This window comes from Monodon monoceros, unplaced genomic scaffold (assembly GCF_005190385.1).
Source record: "Monodon monoceros isolate NGI ecotype Baffin Bay Population unplaced genomic scaffold, NGI_Narwhal_1 Super_Scaffold_10, whole genome shotgun sequence".
Classification (NCBI taxonomy): domain Eukaryota; kingdom Metazoa; phylum Chordata; class Mammalia; order Artiodactyla; family Monodontidae; genus Monodon; species Monodon monoceros.
The window spans coordinates 31,393,865-31,419,635 of NW_021703766.1; the positions used below are offsets into that span (position 1 = coordinate 31,393,865).

Below are 25,771 nucleotides of genomic sequence, written 5' to 3' on the forward strand. Positions count from 1 at the left end.
GTATATTAGCAAGGACATTTAATATACGGGCATTTAAAAAATACTAAACATTTACCTGGGAACCAAGCAGAGAAAAGAGAAAAAGGGAATGATGCATTATAGAATTAAGGCAACGATTGCCTACAGCAACCACACGGAGGATTTTGGAATAGCATCAAATAACTGAAGAAAAGGAAAAAGGAAACCAAGAAATATTGAGCAATTGATATGTTCCAGAATGGGCTTTCAAGTCAAATACCTGGGTTCAACCCTCACGCATGAGCTGTGTGACTTTGGGTAAGTTCCTTAACTTCTCTGAGCCTCAGGAGCAATGCAATCCCCTACCTCATCACCCTTTTGTGAAGATTAAAAGTAATAGTGTATGTAAAATACCTAGAATAGGGCCAGCTGTGGAATGGGCCCTCATAGTGATAGTTATTATCATTGCAGTTTTTACCAGCGTTGGGCCACACAGCATCCCTGGGAGAAGGTTCATGTTTTACATGTGAGGAAACTAAGGCTCAGAGAGGTTAAATATTTTGCCCAAGGTCACATAGGCAGTAAATGTTGGAGCTTGTATTTGATCCCAGGTTTGTCTGACACATTCACTTCCCATCCTGCCTCATGGCAGGTGATAGGCAGACAAAATCTTACATACTAGCTATGCTTAATCCATGCTTCCTTCATAGATATACATTTTTCTAGGAATCTAAACCATTAGCACATATGTATATGCTTTCTACACCTATGAGGGCTCTGTAGCCCTCAGTGAAAACCTGACACATTTGGAGATCCTAGGGAAATGAACATCCTCAGAAGTCAAAATAAGTGGGGCACGACTGCATGCATTACAATAGGATAAAAATAGCATTCAAGACACAATGGCTGGGAGGGAGAGGGTTCAGTTATGTAGCAAGGGACTATGGAGCATCTCTGAAGATTCATAAAGCTTCTGTGTGCACATGCGTTCCTGCCCTCAGCAAGCTTACTGTCCCATGGGACATCTGTGGATACAAGCTGCTCTTCTTGTTTGCCATCCTCCCCTCTTTGTAGCTTTCAGTTCAGTCTGGATTTTGTTCAGGACTGTCTGGGCTGGGCTGGGGGTTGGGTGGTTGTTCAATGCCATTGCTAAGGACTTGGTGCCTGACACTGAGCTAGTGGCTATAGACAGTGCAAGAGAAGTTTAAGACCCAGCCTGTACCACTGAAATTCTTCCAAAGCAATTGGGAAGATAAGGAATACAAATGTGAAACCCTCAGGGACACAAAAAAGCCATATATAATTAAACTTCCCAGGGGATGGCTTGTGGAGTAATAGCCTCAGGATGTCAGAGTCTGGAGAGAAGCATGTGGGGTAGAACAGAATCATGGAATTGTAGGATGTTAGAGGTGGAAAGCTACCAGCTGGCTCAGTGTCTCACTTCCTAAATGATACTGGATTTCCATTTATGATGTTCTCAGAAAATGGACCACTGGACTCTAACTTCATCTGGGACAAGGATTTTGCTAGTTTACATCTATCATTGGACAGTTTCAATGATCATTCAGTTTTTTATTACATTATACCAGAATCAATGTTCTTTAGCCCACTGAATTTAGTTTTGCCCTACTAGTCTGGGGTGGGATAAGTTGAATTGCTGGTTTTACTACTTTGTAATACTAATACATCCAATTCCCTTCCCATGGCCTCGTTGTAATTCCTTGACCCTTGACTTTGGGATGGCTTGATTTGGGCAACTGGAATATTGTTCGATGTGATGCCCAGAGAGGCTTTGATTTTTGTGTGCCTTTTTGTGCTTCTTCCATCACTATGAGAAAAATATTCCCCAGGGCACCTACTGATTCTCAAAGACAAAGAAACATGGAGAATAAAACTGAACCCAAGCCATGAACTGAAGCAGAGCCCAGCCAAGCCTACATCAGATCAGACAAACTCCAGCTCACCTGCAGATACCTATGAGGCAAACAGATGTGGTAATAAGCCACAGCATTAATGTGGCAATAGTGCACTAAAACATACAGCCACAAAGATTAGGTTTACTCCCTTTTACACCTGAATGCTCTTCAAATAGATGGAGGTCATTATTATTCCCCGAAAATATTATCATTTTGTTCTCATTTGTCCTCAGTGCTGATAACCATTTCTGTGTGACATGCATTCTGAATCCCTGCTGTATATAATCGCTCACTCTTTCACCCAGAACTGAGCAAATGATACTCCAGATGTAATATGCCCCTCACGGATTCTATTAGGATCGTCATTGCCCTTCAACTGAAAATAATACTTTATTACTGCTTAAAATTGCATTAAATAAAAAAAGCAGTTCTGTTGTTGGAGCATATTGAGCTTTGGGTTAATTAAAACCCTCCGATTTTTTCTGAGTCAATTGCTGTCAATCCAGCTCTCTGACCCTGTATTTACATAGTTGACTTTTTTTGATGTTAAAGACAGATTCTATTACACTTAAATTGTGTATGGTTGATTTTGACCTAGCAACCTGAACTGTCAGTACAATTTAAATCCTTATTCTGCCATCAAACATACCAACTATTCCTCCCCTATTTATGCCATCCATAAATTGGGTGAGTATGCCTGCTATGTCTTTATCCAAATTACCGAAGAAAGAATATTGAGCATAGCAGATATAAAGACAATAACCTTATGGCATATCTCTAGAGAGTTCTAGGTTGAATATAAGTATGGTGGGTTGAAGTCAGCAACAAATCCCTTTTTTTTTTTTTTTTTTTTTTTTTGTGGTACGCAGGCCTCTCACTGTTGTGGCCTCTCCTGTTGCAGAACACAGGCTCCAGATGCACAGGCTCAGCGGCCATGGCTCACGGATCCAGCCGCTCCACGGCATGTGGGATCTTCCCGGACCGGGGCACGAACCCATGTCCCCTGCATCGTCAGGCGGACTCTCAACCACTGCGCCACCAGGGAAGCCCCAACAAATCCCTTTTTATTTATTTATCTACTTATTAATTATTATTTTTTTATTTTTATTTTTTGGCCACACTGCGTGGCTTGTGGGATCTTAGTTCCCGCACTGGGGATTGAATCCGGGCCCTTGGCAGTGAAAGCATGCAGTCCTAACTATTGGACCTCCAGGGAATTCCCAACAAATCCCTTTTTAACTGTACAATCATCCTACCTGTGTTTCAGCATGTTGTCCACAACAGCATTATGAGTGACATGATCAAAAGCCTTGCTTAGATCAATGTTTATCAGAGGAATAATTTTATCAAAAATGGAAATTGGTTGGTACAGTATGATCTGCTCTTGGAGAACCGATATTGGGTCTTAGTAATTACTTCTTTCTTTTCTATGTGCTTATCAACATTGTTTAATAACCTCTACCATATAACTGTCAGGAAGCAATATTGAAATAATGTCTCTAGTCTTGAGAATCTATCTTTAAAATTTTTAAGGAAATTTCTCATTCACGTAGTAGCATAATTTGGTACAATGCACTCCAAGACTATGCGTCTTAGGACACATCCCCTGCACTTGGTTCAGTCTCCCACATTGTCTCCTGGACCAGAGGCATTTGTGCACCATCCCAAATCCATCCTGACCTCATGAGCAGTTAGGCGGCCCCAACATGGGAATGCATTGCTCCCATAGTTATGAAGCTGGATTGCTACAGCATCTGGATCACTACAGCTGGATCACCTGTTACAGGTAGAAGGGCTCACTGAGGTGCTCATGTCCTGCCCCAGGACTTGCCTACTGCCACTGAAGTGCAAAACGCTATGACATCCACTAGGCACCTTCACGCCTACGACCCAGAAGTGCAGAGGAGCTGAAGTCTCTTGGACATCCTTCTTCCTTCTTCCTCACAGACACATAGGATGGAGAAGAGGTGGTTTCCTATGGACTTCAAAAAGACATCCAGGGGCTTCCCTGGTGGCGCAGTGGTTGAGAATCTGCCTGCCAATGCAGGAGACACGGGTTCGAGCCCTGGTCTGGGAGGATCCCACATGCCGCGGAGCAACTGGGCCCGTGAGCCACAACTGCTGAGCCTGCGCATCTGGAGCCCGTGCTCCGCAACAAGAGAGGCCGTGATAGTGAGAGGCCCGCGCACCGTGATGAAGAGTGGCCCCCACTTGCCACAACTAGAGAAAGCCCTCACACAGAAACGAAGACCCAACACAGCCAAATATAAATAAATAAATAAATTTAAAAACAAAACAAAACAAATCTAGAATTTGTAATTGGGTAACCTTCCCTTTAAAAAAAAAAAAAGGAAGACATCCAGTAAAACTAAGCAATCAGCGTGTCATCGAGCAATGCACTTCCCTGTGTGGCTCTCTCTCCTTCCCCGCTCCCTAGGCACAAAGGCTCTTGCCACAAGCTTTGCCTCTGGGTAAGCCGATGCTCATGGTGCCCTGCCCCTACCCCCTTGGCACTCGCGTCCTCTGCTCGTGGATGACTTCCTACCACCAACATTCTCTCAGCCTGCACGTAGGGTAGGCTGGACATGCTGGAGAATTGATGCCACCAGGAGCAGAGGATAAATACCTCATATTCCTCCTTCTATGGGTGGGACAACTCAACAAGTTCTACCCTGGCTCTTGGAGGTCCCCAGGGGGACTGAGTCCCAGCTGCCCACAGCGTCAACCATTGCCACACTCCTTATTGACCCTCTTGCCTTTCTTGTTTCGCTTTCCCACTCCTGTTTTGGTGCTTCTTGGGATCACCTCCCAAATAAATTACTTGCACTAAAATCCTTGACTCTGGACCTGCTTCTTGGAAAACTGAACCGAAAGCACTAGAGAACTTGAGACCTCTCCCGTGATAAGAACTCCCTCCTCGCTAGCATCTCCCATTCTGATGGAAAGAGTGACAAGGGTATTTGTTGGCCAGATAGATTTTTAATTATTTCCTCTATTTTTGTATACTATTTCTGAGCGAAATTTAGTCAAAGCCCCCAGTCATCAAGGTTAGTATCATAGAGTGTTACCGTAATGTTGAAGCTTGTCATCTGCAACATTGTGTTAGCAGAGCTCACTTTTTTGTTTGTTTTTGTCAAAATGTTATTTCTATAATTTGAATGGGTAATAAATGGGAACATGGTAAAAATATGTGCACAATGATAGATAATGAAAGTAAGCACCCCCCCATCCTAAGTCTACCATTCTGTTACTAGTGCCTTTCCAGAAATACTCTATGCATTAACAGTCACACACACACACACATAAACACACAGCACACACAGGCCCACAGGCCTATGTCCCTGTAGTACTGGTAGAATCCTGCACTATACTCTCCAGACTCTTATGAATCTTGCCTTCTCATATGAGAGTAAATCTTGGTGATCACTTCACACCAGTAAACCTAGACTTGCCTTCTCCTTTTAACAGTTGTGAAGTTCTCCATTATAAGGATCAGTTTTGCGTTGATGGCTATTTAGGTAATCTCGCTTCTTTAACATAATCTAAGCTGTAACAATCTAAAACCTTAAAACACCAGCCATTTTGGGCTTCCCTGGTGGCGCAGTGGTTGAGAGTCCGCCTGCCGATGCAGGGGACACGGGTTCGTGCCCCGGTCCGGGAAGATCCCACATGCCGCGGAGCGGCTGGGCCCGTGACCCATGGCCGCTGAGCCTGCGCGTCCGGAGCCTGTGCTCCGCAATGGGAGAGGCCACAACAGTGAGAGGCCCGCGTACCGCAAAAAAAACAAAAGCACCAGCTGTTTTATTTGCTCACAGTTCTGCAATCTGAACTGGGCTTGGTGGGGCAATTCTGCTGGTCTTGACTGCGGTCATTCCTGGAGGTGCATTCGGCTGGCAGGTGGGTTGGGGGCTGGCACACTGGGATGGCTAGGTCTCTTGCTGTCACTCCGTTAAGTCTCAGGGCCACTATCTTTCCCCATGAGCCCTCCATTGCCTCTCTATGTGGTCTCCCCAGCAGGGTAACTGGACTGGTTATGCAGTGACTCAGAGTTCTGGAAGCTTCCAAGCCTTCTTAGAGTTAGGCCAGAAACTGGCCTAACTTTACCTCTGCTGTCTTCTATTGGTTGAACCAGGTCATGGGCTCAGCCCAGATTCAAAGGGAAGGGACTTCACAGGGGTGTGGATCTAGGGAGATGGAGTTCATTGGAGGTCACCAATCTGATAGACCATTACAGGGGACTTCAGGGGAAACTAACTAGTTAGGGGATCAGGGCTCCCAACAGATGTATATCCCCTTTTATCGGATTTGTGATATTTTATTTGAAAAGATAATTATGCTTTTTAATAATGGCTGAAAATCACTAATTTACATCATGGAGTTATAAGAGGATTTAGAGAGATCACCCAACCCTTCCCCTTCATTTGACCAATGAGAGATCTGAAAATCTCAAAGGATGATTAATGGTCAAAAGAGTGACAACCTTCCCCTGACTCATGGTCAGCACCCCAATTCTTTATCCCCCTTCTTATGCTTTCCTGTTTCCCACTGATTTTCCATGTATGGGCTTCAACCCATTCAGTTGGTGGTTTAACAAACATTTGTTGAGCACCTGTTATGTTCCAGGCACTGTTCCAGAAGGTCGGTATTTCAGTAATTCTAGCCTCACATGCAGGAGTGGTGAGCTTGGGCCCTTTCGGGAGCCCTGATGGGGCTCATGTTCAAATTCACATTGAGTGACATCATGTCGGTGGCTTGAAATTGGCCATGGTGGGAATATTCACAGCATTAAAAACTGGCAAACGTTACAAATCAGGCCTCCTTTATTTCCCCCAAAGAGTTGGTTGTTAAACATTTATCAGCACACCCTGGACTTAGTCTTAAATCACATTCTCTTTCAGGCTGAGAGGGGTTCCTTTACCACAGGCCCTGCTGACCCATAGGTCTCTGTATTTTCATTCATTTATTCACTCGTTCAGTAAAGGTTTATTGATCAACTCCCATGTGATAGACCCTGTCTGAAGGAAACAGCCTCCATTCTTTTCCAGAAAATTATTTTCAGGCAGGAATGTGTGCCTAATTTTTGCTAGGTCTGATTTTTTTTGCTAGATTTTTGTGTAGAATGACCCAGTTTTTCAATGTAAGCAACAAATTTTTAAAAGGTTTAAACTACTGCCTGGGCCAAACTAAACACATCTTTAAGTTATATTTGTCATGGAGGTCACCAGTTTGTAACCTTTGCTTTAACCCTAACAAAAGTGTATGACATCAAGGCCCTGGCCTCTCCAATCTTCCATTCCCACCAGTCATGCTGTGGTTAAATCACCTGGAAATCCAGGCCCAGCTTCTACACTATGTCTCTCATGGTGAGTTTGAGATGTATGCTCAAAATAATGTCCTTTGCTGAAAGACCCTTGGGGGCTCCCCAGTAATGCCCATTTCTCCAGCCTGACATTCCACTCATCACTAAACTGCACTGGCCTTCTTTTGGTTTCTTGACCAGCCCATGCTTTCTGCCACAGGGCCTTTATACTTGCTGTTCCTTCTCCCTGGAACACTGAACTTTCACCTCATTTACGCAACACAAAGGTAATTTGCTCAGGGAATCTCCATCCTGCTAGACCAGATCAAGTTTCACTTTATCCTATGTTATTGCTATATTCTGCTCCTTTGTAGCTTTATGGCAGCCAGGAAAATGCACTTCTTAGATCTCTCACTGAGGGGAGTGTAACTGACATCCCAAACTGCTGACTGTGAATCCACCACACCGCCCCTCTGCTGAGGCCACACTTCCCATGGGCCGCTCCCAGCCCGTGACTGAGCACAACAGGAATACAAAGGCAGGTTCATTCTTGAGACCTTAAGACTCTTTTGATGGGTAACTTTGGCCTTGCCAGGTCTTCCTTAGAACTACACTGCAGCCCAAGACTACCTATCTCTCTCCTTCCCAGAGCCGCATCACTGCCTGATGGCTCGCCCAGGCTTCTCCATCCCCCTCCCTAGTCTCACTCACAAATAAACCTCCTTCATGTTTATTCCTGTCTTAGCATCTGCTTCTTGGAGTCCATGAAATAACACAAGCATCTATTACAATGGTAAAAATTTATATTTATATATGCAATTATCTGATGAATGCTTACCTCCCAGACTAGACTATGAAGGCAGGGTCAGTTCAGGGATATGTTTATCTTTGGCCTACATTAAATCCCAGCCTCTCCTACAGGGCCTGGCGCACAGTGGGTACTCAGTAAACACCTGCTGATTTAACATATGAAGGAAACAATGGATAATACATGGCATTATGAAAATGAAAGTTGTAGTTAAATGTAATGTAGGCTTGTCCTGACTGTAGGCTGTGCTAATTTCAACATGGGAAACTGAAATTGAGTAGCATCCCTTGGAGAAAAGGTACGTAAAGATAAGACGAATTCAGCCAGTCCAAGTAGTCCATGTGGTAATTTAGGCTTAGAATTGGATTACATTTCAGTGTACTTGGAGGGTACCTCTGGTTTCTCCCTAAGTCATGATAGTTTGGTAACAGAGAATGCACTGAGCTAACAGGAAGAGTCTATTCAAATACCATCCGAGATAACCTCAGAAGGAGTAGGTAATGAAAGCACAGTTGGCAAAGGAGTAGTGAGACTGGACTAGCTTGAAACCTGCAATGACCCAGCTCAGCATCTTGGGCAAGTCCTTTTTCCTCCTCAGATTTTGATGTTCTCATCTGTACCATGAGAGGGTTGGCCTGGGGTCTCTGAGGCACTTGTAGCTTGGACAACCCTGGATTCTAAGTGCGGTGGACAGAGGTCCGGGGAGGAATGTCCTCTTTCTTGTTCCATACTATATCCCAAGTATCTACCACGGTGCCTGGTACTTAGGAGGTGCTTCATAAATCTTGCTTGAATGAATTAACAAAAACATGAATGGAGGATACCTCTTCTTTCCCCTGGGTACACAATGTTCCGGGGCCCCAATCTGTGCTAGCAGGGAAGGCAGGAAGCAGCTGTTTACCTTTGAGGGAGCGGCTGGGCGATGTGCTTGTGTAAACAGCCATTTACCCAGGTGTCAAGAGGAGCCGCTGAGAGAGAACACACATTTATTCCTTTCCTCACGGTAATGACCCAGAAATCCCAGCTTGCCGCTCTGCATTTTTCCAGGCACTACTGGAGTGGAGGCCTGGTGTGTTTTTCTGACCCAGCCTGATCAAGACTCCCACCCTCACTCCCCCACTTTTACTCCAAGTCACTCCTCTCTAGTGACCCTTCAGCGCAAGTATCAGCATCGGAAGTTATCTTATTATTGAACGTTTTTGTCCTCTTGGTCTCTGTATCCTTCCACTAGAATGGAAACGCCTTGAGATCCATCTGTCTTGTTCATTGCCCTATTCCCACACCTGGAGGAGTGTCTTAGACTGGGTGGGGCTGCTCAATCAATAGATACTGACCGACTGATAGATAAGTAAGATTTGTTCCAAGCCTGGTCTAGTGCAATCACTAGCCCGAAGTGGTGCTTGAAATTCCCACCACTAAACTCACCTCTTTGGGGTAAGTCAGCATTCTTCACTCAATCATGATACAGCATTTTCACAGTTTTGGTCATATCTCTTCCTCTAATTTATTTAATATATCTCTCTAATTCATCTCTCCTCTTTTAATAACTTTCAAACATACACTGTATGTCATGACTGTAAATGGAAACCAGTATCACTTTCCATACATAGAAAGTAACCATAAAAATAAATACAGTGATCCAAACCTTAGTGCCAAAGGGATGGTGGATAGAACTCTACTTCAGTATATTTTTTTCTTTGTGATACTAGGCATTTTGCTGTGGGCATTTACAAACGTTATTTTGATATATGGTCCATAGGCTTCACCAGATTTCCAAAGGAGCCGTGGCATCTTCCCTAAGAACCCCAGAGAAGAGATACCAGGATATAATCTGCGAGTGGTCCAAGCTTGAGGACTGTCCTTTGTTAAAAAGGAAAATCAAATAGTGTTAGGATAGTGTGTAAGACATGTTAGCATCAACCTGGAATATATTTTTTGGTGCACATATGTATTCGTTTATGTTGGGCATATATCTTTGAGTGGAATTCCTGGACCACAGGGTATGTGCATGTTCAATTTTACATATACTGTCAAAGAGTCTCTAAAGTGGTTTCTACCAGTTTATAATCCCCACCAGAAGTATGAGAATCCTTACTCTACATCCTTACCTCATTTACTATTAACAGTCTTTTTCATTTCAGCTGTTCTAGTGGGCATGCAGCGGTAAATCCTTGTAGCTTTACTTTACATTTTCCCTGTGACTAATAAGGTTAAATACCTTTCCATGTGCTTATTGGCCATTTGCATACCCCTTTGAAAGATAACTGTTTAAATCGTTTGTCTATTATTTTTCTACATTTTTCTTATCTATTTGTAGGAGTTTTTATATATTCTGGATATGTCTCTTTTAGTTTCAGTATTCCAATTTTTTTCTCACTCTATAATTGGCTTTTCTCACCCTATAATTCCACTTTCTTAATAATGCCTTTTACTGAAGAGAAATTCTTAATTTTAATGAAGCCCAAATTACTGATCTTTTCCTTTGTAGTGTTTATTATATTCTGTTAAGAAATCTTAGCTAATCCCAAGATCCTGAAGCTATTCTTCTATATTGTTTTCTGGAAACTCTATTGTTTCACCTTTCATATGTACATCTATAATCCACTTTGGGTATATGAGGTGAAGTATGAATGAAGACTCTTGTTTATTTTTCATTTCGTATGGATTTTTAAGAATTCAGAACCAGTTTCTGAAAAGACCATGCTTTCTCACTGCTCTGCAGTGACACCTTTTTCATAAAAAGCGTGTCCATATGTGTGTGGGTCTCCTTCTGGACCCTCAATTATCTCCTTTGGTCAATTTGTCTATCCTCACACCAATACCACACTGTCTTAATTACTATGGCTTTATAATAAATATTGTGCTCTGGTAGTGTAACTCCTTCAACCTCTTCTTTTTCAAGATGGTCTTGCTATTCTTGGACATTTTTAAGTCAACTTCTCAGTTTCCAAGAAGTATCTACTGAGATTTTGATTGGTACTGCATTTATTCTGCATAAATATTTGGGAAGAGCTGATACCTTTACATACTGTGCCTTTGTTTTTGAAGCTTTCTTTTTAAAACGTTAGGTTGGCAGTTATTTTCTTTCTGCACTTTGAATATGTTATTCCACTGTCTTATGACATTTCATTTTGAAGTCACCTGTAAGTCTAATTGTTACACCTTTAAAGGAAGTACGTTTCTTTCTTTTAAGATTTTTCTGTTCGTCCTAGTTTTTAGTACTTTTATTATAATATGCTAAGTATTCATTTCTTTATATTTATCTTAGTTGAGGTCCAAAGTCCTTCTTTAATCTGTAGATTGGCATCTTTTATTTGTTTTGAAAAAAAATTAGCCATTGTTTCTTCATGTGTTATTTCTGCTCCATTTGCTCTTTTCTCATCTTTTGAGACTATACTTAAATATCTTTTTAGAAAAACCACGTCCATGTGTCTACTAGCTTCTCAACTGCATTCATCTTTTTTCTTTCCTTTCTCGGCTTTAGTTCAGCTATTTTAGTCTCACATAGCATCCAGTTCACTAATCTTCCCTTTCTCTGTGCCTAAACTACTGTTGAATCTATCTGATTTATTAATTTCAGCTATTTTATTTTTAAATTACAGTTATTTCCTTTTTTATAATTTCCAGTTTTCTGCGGAAATTCTGATTCTTTAAAGTATAATTCTTGAAAGTCTAATTTCATTTAGGTATTAATCATGATTATTTTAAGATTCATGTCTAATAACCCTAGTATCTGTACACTCTATCACCTGTTTATTCAGCCATGTGGCTTTGCCTCCTGAAATGACTGGTAGATTCAAATTAGATACCAGATGTTGTATTTTTTAATTTATTTTATTTAGTTATCTTTTTATTGATGTGGACCATTTTAAAGTCTTTGTTGAATTTGTTACAATGTTTCTTCTGTTTTATGTTTTGGTTTTTTGGCCCCCAGGCATGTGGGATCTTAGCTCCCCGACCCCCTGCATTGGAAGACAAAGACTTAACCACTGGACTGCCAGGTGTTGTTTATTTTTTAAAAATTAAGATAATTTGAGACTCTGGGTAACTTTATTTTCTTACAAAGAAGATTTGCTTTTATTTCTAGCAAACTGAGTAGAAACAAATCACCTAATCCAATCAGGGATTGAGTTTATTAAAACTGGAGTTCACTCTTTGTGAGGGCTGGTTTATTTCTGGTTCACCTCTATTTCTATGATATAGCCTTTTGATGATGCCAACTGAAAACATGGGATGCTTTTCCTTATTTGGAAAAACTCCCATTTTCCTCCTCAGTATTGTAAGACTGCCAGAGGTATTGTTCAGCTTCTCGGATCCAGACACTGCTTGTGAATCAGATAAAGGCCTTGAGAGGGAGAGCAGACTGAATATTGAACTCACATCTTTGCTCTTGCCTTTTCTCAAGGATCTTAGCACCTCAAATCCTTGCAGGCTTGGTAGCTCTTTGATGCCTTCAACCCAAATCAATCAAATATTTTGTCTGGCTTTTCTAATTGTCCTTGGGTGATGGATTAGTGTACAGCAAACAAGACTACCATTACAGGCTTCAAGATATATTGTTACATGGGGAAAGGAAGTTATAAAAGAACATGTGTAGTATGAGCCTATACTCAATAAAATAAAAATATTAATAATTTGTTAGAATATTCACAGAAATATAATCTGGAAATGGAGTCACCTAACCATTTACATTGGTTACCCATTATGCACTATTTCTTTTCTTCTTTTTCTCATTATTTCTTTTTTTTTTTTTGGTGGCTGTGCTGTGCAGCATGCAGGATCTTAGTTCCCCAACTAGGAATCAAACCCCTGTCCCCTGCAGTGGAAGCACGGAGTCTTAACCACTGCACTGCCAGGGAAGTCCCTATTTCATTTTTTATACTAGATATTTTTGTAATGTTTGGGCTTCACTTTTCAATGAGGGTATATTCATATATAAGGGGAAATTATAAGGTCATTTAAAAATTTAAAGAAACAAAAATGGCATAAAAGACAAAGCACCTGGAAAGTGGGCTTGTCTTTATCTCTGTTTCTTAATTTAAGAAAGCCAAGATTACAGAATATCAAGTTGTATGTGGAGAGAGCGTATTATGGTTACAGTAGCTTCTCCTTACAAAGCTCCATTAGGGAGACACCTCTTAGTTCAGTGATTTTCTGTGTTGGTGCGTTACTCGTGGGGACACAAACGTACTTACTGCTTCTTGTTATCTACTTGGTAACAGGGGCAACCAAAATTATAGGACTCTTCCAATTCTCGGAAAACATTGACTTTTCCAAACTAACTTTGGCATGCAACTAAATTAAAAAGAACTTCCTTCTTCGAGAGAGAGAGATACAGACCCATATAGGGTGCTATAATTTTTATAAAGGCTCAATCTGAAAACTCCATTTCATTGCTCTTCAAGTGAATACTGAAATCCATATTTGGAAGTGAATACCCATCTGAGATAATTTTCATCTTATTCATTCTACCCAGGTTTCTAATCCTTTATGATTATTTTGAGTCTGAATTTTGTATCCAACTATATTAACTAACGCTTCCATCATTTTGTCGACTGAAAATTCAGTAGCCATGTGTTCTATGTCCTCATCTAAGTTATTTATGAAAATGTTGGAAAAAAAATTTTTTTAATCAGAATCAGGGACAGAATAAAGTGAGACTTTACTAACGGGTTCTTCAGGTTGTCAATAATAAATCAACATCCTTTGTGTATGATCATTCGATCTACTTAAAATCCACCTGACTAGAGAATAAACCTGTCCACATTTCCTTTGTTCCACTAGAGTTACCAAATATTTCATTCCCATTCAAATCTTCTCCTCGGTGAACTAACTTAGTCACAGACCGTAACACCCAACCCTCATGTACCTGGCCACATTAGATTGGACTAAGGATGAGCAAACTGGGCCAATCAGATTTTCTATCTCAAGGGTTTGGTAAAGAATTGATAAGACAGTAGATCTTAAAAGTTCTCATCAAAAGAAAAAAAACTGTAACTACGTAAGGTGAAGGATGTTAAGTAAATATATTGTGGTAATTATTTCACAGTGTATTTTCAGCTGACCCCTGAACAGCTTGGGTTTGAACTGCACAGGTCCATTTATACGCAGATTTTTTTCAACAAATATAGTACCTGTAATTTCATTTTACAGTTCTTTAAGTTAACTAAGTGTGGGGAAAAGTTTGAGTTTGATTAGAGATCACAACATGTGGCATCGAAAGAACTAGGGTTTGAGTCCTGATTCTATCCAAACTGTTTCAGCTTCCTGCCTTCGGGTGGGTGAGTCATTTATCAATTCCTTTGCTTTGGAGGCAGAGATAGCAGTATGCAGATTTTTGACTGGGGGAGGGGTGCAGGAGAGTAGAGCCCTAGCACACACATTGTTCAAGAGTCAACTATATATATACATATATATGCACATATACACACACAGAGACACACACACACATATAATCATTATGTTGTACACCTTAAACTTATACAATGCTACATGTCAATTGTATCTCAATAAAACTAAAAGATTTTCAAAAGAGGCATGGAGCCTGAGTCTGTTAGCTCTAAGGAGGGTCATGTGACTTGGGGCCTGAGGCCACTCTTGTGGACCATCTATGATGGGCCAAGCAGAAGAGTGGGGGGCTGATGTTTAGGGAGAAAAAAAAAGAACCAAAGCATGCATGCTGAGAGAAATAGAAGCTTGAGAACAGAAAGCAGGAAAAAGATGAAAAGAATAGCTGTCTGTTGGCTTCTCAGTTCCCATGAGATCTAACTTTATAACCTGCACTTTGATTCTGTGAATTTTTCTATAGTTTGAAAATAAACTCCTGTTTGGCTTGAGCAAATCTTATAACTGTGCTTCCCCCCAAAATCCATATGTTGAAACCCCGACTCTCAGTACCTCAGAATGTGATTGTATTTGGAGATAGGGCCTTTAAAGAGGTGACTAAGTTCAAATGAGGCCTTTAGGGTGGTCTGTAACACATCTGACTTTAGGGTGGTCTGTAACACATCTGACTTTTGCCCTTGTAAGAAGAGATTAGGACATACAGGGAGATAGCAGCGATGCACTAGCACAGAGCAATGACCATGAGAAGAGGCAGCATGAGGCTGGCCATCCGCAAGCCAAGGACAGAGGTCTCAGGAGAAACCAAACCTGCCAACACCTTGATCTGGTGCTTCCAGCCTCCAGAACTGTGAGAAAATACACTTCTGTTGTTTAAGCCACCCAGTTTTTGGTATTTTATACAGCAATCCTGACAAACTAATACAGCAAGTAAGGTGGGTGTCCCTGCTTTCAGTAACAGGAGACTTAGACTTAATTGGCTCAAAGGATGGAATATACATTATTTCACATAACTAGAAAGCGGGAGGAAAAAGAGCTCCAGGGTTGGTTAATTCAGTGACTCATGACATTGTCAAGAATCTATGTTCTTTGCATGTTTCTGCTTCACCATTCTTATCTCAGTATGTCAGCTCTGACCTTAGGCTAGATCCCTTCACGTTGACAAGATGGTTGCAACATTTCCAGACATGACACAGTCCAGAAGAAGAAATTATTATAGCTTTTTGAGTGTTTCCTTTTAAGAGCAAAGAAACGCTTCTTAGAAGCCCTCCTGCACTGTTTTGCACATCTCACCAAACAGAAATGCGTACTAGCCAATGACTAAACTAATCACTAGCAGTGAAAAATGGGGACATCGTGATAGGATCAACCCTGAATGATTCTGGCTCCGTGGAGGAGGAAAGGGCCTACATAAAACGGAGGCAGGGTTAAGCAAAAAGAAGGGGAAGTGAATTTGGAGTAGGTAACCGACAGTGCCTTTCTGGTTCCTTTTACCAATGTTCCCTAGATCACAACTGTATGTACAAGATTATTATAGAAAAATCTGACAGATATGTTGCTGAAATAGAAATACTTCTTTAGTATCTCTCCTCTAATCTATTAATCTTGTTAATGTGTACAAACAAAAACAAATAAAAATAAGTTTGGATGTTCGTATTTTCATAATCTTGCCTAATTTAAAAATTTTGTCTACATTCTCTCATCTGCTACATTTTACAAGAATGAGAAACTGAGAGGCTCAGAGACTTCAAATAATTTGCTCAAGAACATATTTACTCCTGGAACAATGGAAAAATGACTAGTGGGCACATGTCAGTGAGTAATGATAGACTAGATTAGAGATATAAAATCAGAGATGTAAAATCATAAGAATCTAGGTCACATTATGAGGACCTTGCATGTTGGGGAGAGGAGTTTAAAACTGATTAACTGCATAGTAAGATCTTAATCTGAGGAGTGACAAGATGCAATGGTATTTCAGGAAGACTGATCAACAGCTCGTTTCCAAAAACAGTTCACAGGTGGCTTAAATAAATAGCATATAGGCACCATACTCAATTTGGGATTCATTCATTATCCTTCACCAATGTTTATTGAGCACATACCATGTAGCAGGCAGGCCCTGTATTCAGTAGTAGGGATCAGGGAATAATCGAGACAGATACGGTGCCTTTCCTTGTGTCACTTAAAAGTCAGGGGGATCTGTATTGATCAGGATAGGCTAGGCTATGCTGCAGTAACAAACACTGATTTGGCTCAAAACCATAAAGATGTGTTTTTGTTCATGTAAATTCTGAGGCGTGAATGGCCCTCCTCTAGCTTCCACCTAGGACATTTGAAACACCTGGTCTCCAATGACAACACAGCAGGGCAAGAGAAATAGGGAGGATGCATGTCAGTTCTTAATTGTCTCAGCCTGGAAGTGACACATGTCTGCTCACGGTCCATTGGCCAGAAATGATCACATGACCCCTTGCTTAATGACAAAAAGGGTTGGGAAATATTTGGTTGGGGGAGGGGGCAGCACATGAACACTTTGAAAACGGTAACTGTCTCTGCCATAGGATTTTATAATAAATAAACTCAAGTAAAGATTTGTTTCTTCTTTAGTCACTTATAAAGTTGTTCTATGCAAGGAGTGGTTATATACACAGCATTTTAATGACAGCTTCTGCTTGAGGAGAAAAAGTATCATGTTAACCTTGCTTTCAGACTGTGGGTTTAAGGAGAAGATAAAGAATAACAAGTCAATACTAAAGAAAGGTGGCATTTTTATTTCTTTGCCCTGCAGTGATACAGTAGAAAGAAAAGACCTCAATTTGCATCATGGCTCTCCTACACGCTCCTTCTGTGTCCTTAAGCAAGTCATTTAACCTCTGGGAGCTTGCTTCTTCAACTTAAAAAAAAAAAAAGGAATAATACTATCTACTTCAGAGAGATGTCATGAGGATTAAAATTTTAAATATACATATGCAAATGTCTACATCGCACCACAACTGGCACACAGGATAAACTCATTAAATGTTAAATGAGACTGCTGTATATGAGTCAAAGCAAATCTTAGATCAGAGCACCCAGCCATGTTTTCATGTCATCCTCCACGTAGACTCTTGCATGAAATCTAACTCAGCTGCCTGGGCTTCAAAACTCCATTACCGGGCTTCCCTGGTGGCGCAGTGGTTGAGAGTCCGCCTGCCGATGCAGGGGACACGGGTTCGTGCCCCGGTCCGGGAAGATCCCGCATCCCGTGGAGCGGCTGGGCCCGTGAGCCATGGCCGCTGAGCCTGCGCGTCCGGAGCCTGTGCTCTGCAACGGGAGAGGCCACAACAGTGAGAGGCCTGCGTACTGCAAAAAAAAAAAACAAAAAAAACCTCCATTACATTCTCATCCTGCCTCTTCCCCCCCTACAACTTCCCAGCGCCTTATCTCACCAAGTTCTTCAGTATTCACTCACCGCTCTGGCTAAACAATCTTAACTTGCTGCCTGAGACATTTGATAAAAGCCTCTTTAAACTCTTCCCTTGTCACTGATTGCATTTTTTCAAAATATTGGGGGCCCCTCCGTATCAGACCATTCCCTATGGGAGTACCGTACTTTCTGTCCCGTTGACATCAGGCTTGGCCATCTGACTATCTGGCTTGCTTTGACCAGTAAAAAGTGACTGGAAGTGATGTGAGCAGAAGCTTCGACAGGCATAGCATGCTTCCACTACCTCTTTTTTCTCTGCCACAAGACCAGATACAAGCTTCTGTGTCAGCTTTGGCCCTGAAGTGAAAATGTGGCTGCTGGTAGACAAAAATGTGGGTGAGGAACAGTCTTTTGTAGTGGTTTTCCACTAAGATATTAGGGGTTATTTGTTACTGGAGCATCATCTATCCAAGAGATGGCTGACACAACCCCATGTCCCCACCACACACATGAGCTCTTCTTTTTAATGACTGTGTGTTCAAAAGCTCCCTCCCCAGGACACTTTTTCCTCCCTCTTGCCTCCCCCCAAAGCTTCCTGCTTTCAAACGTTTTCTCCATGAAGCTTCCCCTGATGATCCTGATCTCAAACAATCTCTCCCTTCTCTAAGCAACACCCCAACATGTTATCTGCAATCATATCTGTGAATAAACGTTTGTTGGCTACATTAGGGAGGGAATGCTTCTCCTCTGACCCTGATGACAATATTTGATCACTGGGACTTCCCTGGCGGTCCAGTGGTTAAGACTCCACGCTTCCACTGCAAGGGACACAGATTTGATCCCTGGTCGGGGAATTAAGATCCCACATGCCATTGCACAGCACGGCCAAAAAAAAGTAAGAAAAAATTTTTTTCATCATTATAATACTTTCCCTGTGTCTTATAATCTTCACTGTGTGAACAGGGATCACACTTGTTTCCATTTCTGGAAATTTAGCACCAGGTATGTAGAAAGGCATAGTAAAAATCTGAACAATAAATGATGTGAGTTTCAGTTCTGGGTAAGATGGAGTAATAACGTTCTACCCTATCTCTCCCACTAAGCGCAGCTACTTGGTACTTCAAGCTCACAGTGGGAACTCATTTGGTGATGTTCCTAGATTAAGAGAGTCTTTCAGTTAAACAAGGGCTGACATGTGGCTCTGGACAGCGGAATGGGTTTCTTTAGACCAGTTAAATGCAAAAACTTCCTGAAGCTCTTTTCCCTGGGACTGAGCATTGGCTAGTCCCACAGATGTTAGCCAGAAAGTTGGACCATTTATGGCTATAATTTTTTTGTTGCTTTGTGGGTATGTGAGAAAACAAAAAGGGGTTGTAGGGCTCTCTCTGGATTTATGAAGGTAGCATCCCCAGTGAAAGGTGCTGAACCACCCCTTGGGGTCAAAAAAGAAAAAAGGGAGAGGAGGGATGGCCTATAATACTTGGGGTAGTGCCTGCATGGTGATCTGTGTAGCTTGTGAAACTGGCTTCATTTTATAGTGAAAAAGATATTTGAGGAACAGTAGAGAATCCTTAAAAAAACCAGCTGTTTGCTCCTGGGGAAAAATAAAACAGTTAAAGGCATAGTAGCACTGGACAGATAGAGCAATAAATAAGCAATATGAGGTGAAAAATGAAATTTGGATTTTGTGATTTAAGGTCTAGAAGAATCCAAGACACTCATGGGATGTGTTGTAGGTGAACGAGGGAAGGAACTAAAAGCAGGAAGGAAGGCAGTAGGTGGTGGCAGAGGCCAGCCTTAGGACCAGCTACACAAGGTAGGAGGGTGTCATTTTTACTAGAGATTCTGCTTCAAGATGTTTCAAGCAGGCATCAGTTCTGAAGAGCCTTCATTTCCTGCCTGCCCTGGGTTTCTGGGGTGTGGGCTGAGGTAAGTGGAAGAAGGGAAAGGCGGTGCTATTTCACTGAACAACTCTAGGGGACACCATCCACTCTGCATTTATGTAACTGAAGGAAGTTGCACTCTCCTTTCCCACTGAGAGTCGTAAAAGGAGGAAACATGATGTTTTCCCTGAACCACTTGCCAAGCCCATCTTTCTATTTGATTTCTATTATATACGTAACCGTTCTTCAATTCTCAGAGTCCTGGTTCGAAACTTTTAATATTTTCCTTTTCTTCAACATGTTGTTGACACAGGACACACTGAGTAGATAAAACAAAATGATTTTACCTGCTCACCTTAAACAGAAAAGCTCTTTTGCTAACTAGCTTCGCTTCTTTAAACATGTTTTGTTTTTTTTTAAAACCAAAACAAAACAAAAGGCAAATCCTGTAATCTAACTTGTAAAACATTTAATATTTTGGATGTATGGCTTTCATGACCATCCGAAAGTCAGCCTAGCTGGACAATGGGAGCTGCCGGACTATTGTTCATTGGCCACAAAGCCATGAGGTGGCTCTTTCTCCCAGGTCAAGAGGTCAAGCTCCAGGGCATTAATTTTGCTGAGTTTCTTTGTTATAAATAACAAACAAGGTCATTTATTTTCATTTTCTTGTTTCTAACTCCATGCATCTACTCCCCAGGATGAACTCCATAAACAGGTGGCTGGAATGCTGGGGAGAAAGCTTGAAACAGTTCTAGAAAAGAGGGCATGTCCCACTCTGGTGAAACAGTTTGATGAGTTAGAGATTTCGTTACTGCAGGATACGCACCTGCACTATTACTTGAAAAGCAAACACTCGTCTGTTTGGCACGCACAGATCTATGTAAATTAGGGGAGGTTATTTTGCTGCTAGTCCTTGGCTGTTCTGTGATCAAAATGCAATGGTTTCCCAATTCGTAAGAAACAGAATCTTTATTAGACTCAGTTCTTTTCTCGGTTTTTTTTTTTTTTTACAATTTTATTGCTCTATGGTTATTAAAAACAACATGCCCTATAAATTAAACCTAGAAACATGGGTGCTTATCAAAGAAAGGATGTCATCAGAGGCTCCAACTATGGGAGATATTTATGTACAATGGTATATAGATCTGTCATGGAAGGAGTTAATTAATATCTGTCTGATGATTTTTCTCTCCTTAAGGCCCCAACAGCTGTCCTTTGGTGAAGAATTAAAAAATGTACTGACCCCCACCCATCGCTAAGAGAGTTCTGGGTCCTCAGCTTTCATTGTTCAGCCAGTGGGCTTTGTGGGCGACACTGCAGGGCCCCTCTTGCTGGAAATCCTCTGAGCTTCCTGATTTCCACTCCTGCATAAACCTCCTCCCCCATCACTACCTTTGTCTCTTTGGGGGAAAAAAAACCTTTTTCACTCGAGCAAAATAAAAACTACCCAGTATTTGTTTCTGGAGTGTAATTATAAACTTCATTGTACATTCTTCCTGGCTTTGATGCTTATCTTGAAGAGTTCAGTGAAAATAAATTGTTTTTATGAAAGCAGAGAAACCATTCGATAAACACGCTGTCTCTGAAAATTGTTCCTGCAAAAGAGGTCATTCTTTCACTTTAGAAGAAATAGAATACATTTCAGAAAACAGGCAGGACAACAGTTTAGGATTTCTGTGAACACAGGATATATTTTTTTAAGGCAGGGTGTAAACACACCGAAAATTGCACACCTCCTGATTGTGTGGAGTGTATTGGTTTTTAAAATAGCTTTATTGAAGAGCTACTTAGGTCGCAAGCAAATACTTGCTACATTTCCGGGAATGAATTCTCAGCTCAGTACTTTTTTTGCTACTAAGGTTTTGGAGGTTACCATTCTATAATTACTATATATCTGTCAGAACCTATGGGTGTGTCTATTCTTAGTTAAAGTCATACTCAGCTGGGAAAATGATTTGTTTTCTAGAGCTCTTCTTGTGCCTAGTAGCACAGAAACCAATATGGCCAAACTTGGTTGTAATACGAGAAACAACCTCATATACATAACAATATATTTATTACCATGAATGAAAAGTTTGCTTATTTTTTTCCCCATTTGCTTATGTGTCTGTATTTCTTGACCTAAGTAAAACTATAAAAATAATTCACATTTCCAGAGCAGAAAAGTTTGGATTCACTGAAAACTGAAACTAACAATGACAGTGCTTGGGGATTATTTTCACACTATAATTCCTGTGTGAAACTCTCTCCTGGTGATTAGTTTTCAAGCCTGCGCTGGAGACGTGTAATGAGGGCCCCAAGGTCAGAATGCTTCCTCTATACCATGTGTACATTCACTATTGTGAGAGCCTTGGTAGGTCCTGACTTGATTTTATCTGCATGTGATTTAGACTATGAACGTGAAGTGTTGATTCTCGGCATGAAACTCTCTTAAATTTCATGGAGATGAGTTAATACAGACACTAAGAACCCATGCAAGATAGAAATGCTATGCTTTATGACACGAAGCCCAATTCAGATATAAAACCAAGTATAAGGCATTTTATGAATATAATACATTAGCTGTTATTATGGGAAAAGAAAAGAAACTTGAGTAGCTCTGGCCCTGCTAATTTCCACTTGGAGCTGCTGTTAATTTGGCTGCATTACACATTGCAAACAAGGATTATAATATTTGGGTAGAACTTTTCATGACCAAAACTCAAGAAAATTAAACTGTATGTAATGTTTAATACAATCCTCATCTCAACTGAGGAAGCAGAACACAGGCTAAATTACTGTTCATAGATCCCTAAAAGTGGGAGTCTCAGATCTTTAGTTAATAAAACTCAGCAAGTTTAAATGCAGTCCTCATGGGGACTTTCTTGCTTAATTTTGGAGCCAGATAAAGCAGAGAAATAAAGTTTTTGAGTTCTGTCAAGATGTAAAAATGGTGTTCCTATTACATAAAGTTTGTGTATTTCCGCCCCCCCCCCCATTTTTTAGAGATTCTTGGATGACACCAACTATCCAGTTACAAACATCAAGCTAATAAGACAGACGTTTTTGACCCAAATCATATAAAAACCTTACAGGAATTTTCTTATGCCCAGAAGTTGTATTTTGGGTTCAAAACTGATTCTTGTACTGCCCTCTTCTAAATCAATGACCGTTAGCACCGTGCAGCATAAATTCAAAGCATATTTAAGATATGTTCTTGGAGGTTTCTTCAAATTCAAGGCTAACATAGTACAAAGGAAGCCTTTGTCTGTGGCATTTCAGAAACAAAACACTGACAGCCTGAAAAAGGTGACACTCTTACGATGACAAATAGCATGACAGTTACAATTGCATTAAATTTTTAAAAGCATCATTCTAAAGTTTTTAATGGATGGGCTTCAAATCCACTGGCACCCTTAAAATTGGGGGGCATTCTGAATGCAATGGTTAATCAGAACAGCTCTAAATGAAACAACATATAATTCTAGTTTTAATGTATACAAAAGATCTAAAACAGCAGGGTGCAAAAGGCTCTCTTCTCCCAACCCTCAGGTAGTTTGTTCTTCTCCAAATCAGAAGTGTTGGGTTCACTCTTTTCAAATCTTACCTTGACCCAGTTCCCTGGGAGGGATATTCCACTACAAAAACATCTGTCTTTCTTCCCTCCCTCTCTCTCCCTCCCCCCCACCCCCGTTCTTCCCTCTCACTTTCCTTTCTTAAATGAATATTTATTTATTGCAAACCACCTAAGTACCAAGCGTGGTCCAACGTTCTTGGGATACAGCAGTGATCCTGCTTGGGCTCTTGAGCAGAGTGTCTGGCCCCCTCCCTGGAGCTTTCTTTTACAAATACCATGATGCAAATTTGCTTGTCAGATTGTCTCTCCCCACAGCAGCAGTAGCCATGTCATGACGGGATCTCCAGGTACCTGGATGGGACAGGGCATGTGTACATGCATGCGGGTGACTATGTGTGTGTGTGTGTGTGTGTGTGTGTGTGTGTGTGTGTGTGTAGGAGTGTGATGGGTCCAATTCTCCTTTGAGGGCTTCCATGTGTGTCACTTTGGGCTCCTCTTTATCATTCACAAGTGCCTAAAACAGTGTCCAGCACAGAGGAAGCATGTAAAAAGTATCTGTTGAGTGCACGGAGACCGACTGTGGGCAAAATCACGTGGTCGGTATGCAGCCTTCCCAAATGACTGTTTCTGTTCTAGTGATTTTTTTCATTCAAAGTGCCTCAACATATGTATCTTCAGACTCATCTGTTTCTTTTTTCCTCTCTCCTTAATCAAGATCTACACTCAGAACTTTCGCTTACATTACTTCCTAAATCGTCATCATCTTAAAATATTGACTGACCGAATATTGCTTCCTTCCCCAAGACATTTGCATTGTGACAGGGAGGGGATTTTAAGAGCAAGCCTTTCCCACAACAATGGCCGGGAGGTGGTATCCCTAGCACCGGGCATTTCAGCCTCCTGGGAGAAGGTTGTCCCCTCAGTTTCTAGTCTCCACAGCTCAACGCTCAGTGCCACGCAGGCGCCCACATGCAATTCCCCGTCTCGCAGCTAGTGGGGTTTCCAGTGCGAATATTTGTATTCCTGATCCTCGAGGTCTGATTACAACTTCAGGTTCCGTCTCTATGTAACTTTGATTATACTTTGCTTCATCCTCTGTAATCAAGCTCAGATTGCTCCAGATGCACGACAGAATGAGCAGAAGGTGAGGAATGTGAGTGTGCAAAGAAAAACTCCGCTTCCCAGCCTTTTGGGGGCTCCTTTTAACAACTATCTGGAAAAAAATATAATTTCTTTTTTGGTACCTCAGATCAGCAGGCTGCTCCTCGCCTGTGGCCAGATGCTGCACTCCACGCCATTGTTAAATACTAATAGTGAAACTTAAAAGATGTACTCTTGCGAGACAACAGGTGGCCACTGCAACCTCCAGTTCTGATTGGTGGAAAGGCCACAGGCGCCCAGTGGCCCGGAGAAAGGGCCTCCACTTCTGCGTTTCAAGAACCTGCTCAATGGGGTGTTGTCCTGATAATATCTCAGCTCACTGCCAATTTGTGCAACCCGCTGGGCCATTAGGGAGCGCCGCTGGGTTGTCAACGTTAAATGGAGACTCGGGAGAGGAGACCAAAGCTTTTTCAGGAGGGGGGGATTGGAGTCAACCCAGCGACAACGTAAGCAGTTGTTCCTTTCCTGAATACACAACGCTCTCTCTCACGCAGTCTCCAAACGCCCGACTCTGCTAAGAGAAGAGCAAATACACAAACTTTTGCCTAATTGAAGTTTATTTTTCCTGCTTGGTTCCAGAACGATAATATTGGGCAAAGGTACATACACAAGGTGTCACCAAGCCAGGGTGCCTATTTTGGAGAACAGACGAAATGAAGAGAAAGTCCTGTGATGCTTGTCTGAAAAACTTCAGGCCGTGGGCCAGCAAAGTGTGATCAGGGACGAAAGTGTGAGTGAGTGTCAGCTAAAATATTTGTAAATTTCTCCCTTCCTGTTAAAGTAGTTACCAGACAACCATATTGGGGAGGGGGGCAAATCTCACAGCCTCTCCTTAACGTTCTCATCTGGTAGCAAATCCCTTCCCTTCGCCAAGGCTGAGGGCCAAACTGTCAGATGAACCCAAAGCAAGGAGGGGGGGGGAAGATGTAGCTTAAAGAAAGAGAAAGAAATCAAGAGGGGGGTGGGTGAGTGCACTGTGAAGAAGTTAATCACCCAGAACCTTTTAGGAAAAAAGGGACATTTTCTCTCAGAGAGCGGTGAGTGATCCGCCTAGATCCAGTTACTCAAATGCCTTTCGAATACAAACAAGAGCAAAGAAAATACGAAGAGAAGCGACATGAGGATTAACCCGGGGAGCTTCAAGTCTGCCTACCTGTGAAAGGTCAGGCCCCCATACCCCTCCTGGAAAACACCACAGGTGTACACGGGGCTCCCAGCTCCCGGCTCTTCGGAGGCAATCGTGCAGATTACCTGCTGGGTTAGGTGCCTCCAAGAAGGGGACACTCGTGGGGGAAGGCAGAGTGGGGTAGAGGGATCGGGGGACCCACGAGGAAGGAATGGGGACGAAGGGTGGAAACCGAGGGAAAGAGGAGTGGTGGGAAGGGAGCGGACGGCGCGTGGATGCTGCTGGCAGGAGCCGGGGGCCCAGGGCAGCG

General features: G+C 41.8%; 1 long non-coding RNA gene across 1 annotated transcript; it reads left to right on the forward strand.

Annotated features, from left to right (window-relative positions):
• The first annotated feature begins 8,232 nt into the window (after positions 1-8,232).
• Positions 8,233-21,169, forward strand: LOC114904412. Its single transcript, XR_003795952.1, has 2 exons — positions 8,233-8,279; positions 20,827-21,169. It is a non-coding gene; the product is annotated as an uncharacterized LOC114904412 (long non-coding RNA).
• Positions 21,170-25,771: the final 4,602 nt, after the last annotated feature.